We start from the raw sequence: 2,764 nt of genomic DNA on the forward strand, positions 1-2,764 counted from the left end.
AGAGAGAGAGAGAGAAGTACAAATGTAATTTATAATCATACATAATTGACAATCATACATAATTGAATTATTATATAATATATACATTTTTAACCCTCGCACATTTTACAATAAATCATTATTTAAGCTTTAAGTCATTAAGTTTGAGAAATTGATCATTCACAGCCAAATGTGAGAAGAATAATCGACTATCGGTTAATTTTTTACAGTTTAAAACTTAGGCCCAATATGTTTGTAAAGGTGACGAAAATTAACATGCAACGACACATCCATGTGTAATAAAAGACGTAAAAAGCTCTAAAGCGGCGATGAGATTTTAAAGTGTAAATTTAAGTAAAAAAAATTGATTAATTACAGTCGAATGTAAGGAGAACAATCGACTATAATTGGTCAGTTTCTTATGATTTAAAGCTTAAAAAAAGTTTAAGTTTTACGCTCATTGTAGACGCTGCTTTAATCGAGGTTTGACTTATTCTTCATTTCTTTCTAATGCTAGAATTGAAAAAAGATGAGAAATAAATTGTAAAAAAAATCTCGATTAAGCATTATATTGTAAGTTGTGAAACTGAGCCTTAAAGCTTATAGGTATAATAATTTATTGTAAAAAGCCAGTGACACACAATGTTTTTTCACGTCTTTTACTACACCTGACTGTTCTGTGTTAATTTTTGTCACTTTTACCCAAGGAAGATAAGTAATAAATGTCCCGCAATTAAATAGATAACTAAGATAAAAAGACGGATGATTAATCTAATTGATTCAATAATAACTATTTATAAATGATATTAATACAAAAGGGGTATCCGACGGTGGGGGGCTAATAAATAATTTAAATAATTTATGATTCTATATAATATTAATCTTATTCAAAGTCTTAAAAATAGAGAAAGACAAAATATATATATCTTATATGACTTGAAATTGTAAAAATATAAGGAAAAAGACCTAGAAAATTATTTAAAAAAATAAATAAGGTAAGTCTCATGAAAATAATAATATTTGAAAAAGAGTAACTAATTAAAATTTTTAATTCATTAAATATGTAATTAATAAATAAATTTCATAAATATGTAATACGAGACGGAGAAAGTCAGAATTGATAGGGTAAAATAAATAAAAAAATAAATATACTTAATCAGTGTAGGGATAAAGAAGGGGAAGAGGCGATACATTTATACAGTGTAACTCTTATATATACTTCAACACTTTAGAAAGTATTTATAAAGTTATTTAAAAAAAAAAGGAAAGGATAGGGACTATGCTAAGTATTCCTGGTATTTCAAAGAAAAGAAATGCACAAGATATAAATGACTCAATTGTGTGTTTACTAACTAAGCGTTAAATTTACATACATTTGTAAATGCATATACAAATGATTACCACGTACCTAATTTCAATCATGAAGTCTCTTACGATATTCTTTGTGCTTTCCTCATCGGCGAGTACCACGTGCCCCAGAGCAAGAGCATCTTGCGAATCGATCGAAATCAAATCTAATCGATTACTTCACAGATCTTACAAATAAAATGATAATTATTAAATTTCGATGACTCGATTAGATTTAATCGATATTCGATACTTGAGACGTAGGAAAATAAATCGGTTGTCGTTATTGCTGGTGTCACGTGTCCCGTACCGTATCGCGCGACACCCGAATTCTCTCTGTCGCGGTGGAAAAGCTTTTTCCACGAACGCTTCCAACGCTTCCAACACGTAACGCTTTTTATCGGGGCAGGCACACGTGTCATGCGAGATTATTGGCCTTTGTGAGGAGGCTGACGAATGGTCCACCGCATATGGCGCGTCGCGCACGACTGAGGCCAGATTTCGGCCCAGTAGAATCTCCCTCTGATCCGCGCTTCTCCCCGCGACCACCCCCGTCGCGCCGTGCTCCTGCATTACGCAGAATCCACGCATCCCTCGGATATTGTTAACGAGACCCTCTCGCAATAATGTGTTTTATTTCCTGTAGAACATTTGTCACACACAATTTAGATTTTATACAAACCTTGTAAAGCTGAGAGATAATATTTTAAGAAATGCAACAACATTTTAAAAATTGTTTTCAACAACATGATTGTTATTTTATTACAATATTACATTGTGACACGCATAGATGATTGATTCGATTTTTTTTTAATTTCAGTATATAAAATTAGTTTTTGCGTAATGTGATCCGTAAATGAGATATAATTTGGCAAATCTTGCATCTGATCTTCATCCTTTTCTTAACGGACAGACGACAGGAAGGATATAACGAATATAACCGGCAACCAAACTTGAATGAAACTTTCTAGGAGATTGCTCCCGCGGGACTCGTGACGGAGTCTAATACGCTTTAAGAATATCACAAACGGAAATCGTGAAAGGAGCAATCTCAAAAGGTGCCATTTAATTCGAGGAAAATCTCTGCACTTTCGCCAAGGAATATAGAAAAAAATTCATGTCTGCAATTTGTAAAAGTTCGCTTTAATTCAACCTGATATTTGCGATCCATTTTTTATTTCCTTTTTCAAAAATCTAAATAAATATACAGAAGTTAATAGGAAAAGAAAAATTCGAAAACTAATTTTGAAGATTGTGGAAAGATCAGAAAAGATGAAAAGAAGATTGGAAAATTAGAAAATTTCATTCAAGTTTGCCATAATTTCTTGAAACACGTGTTGCTAAAAATTATTATTAATTTAAGATATTACATAGCTTAAAGATCGACAAATAATTGCTTGTATTAAAAATTATACAAATTCATATAAAAAATATTTAA

Source organism: Atta cephalotes (assembly GCF_000143395.1).
Source record: "Atta cephalotes unplaced genomic scaffold scaffold00025, whole genome shotgun sequence".
NCBI classification, from domain to species: Eukaryota; Metazoa; Arthropoda; class Insecta; order Hymenoptera; family Formicidae; genus Atta; species Atta cephalotes.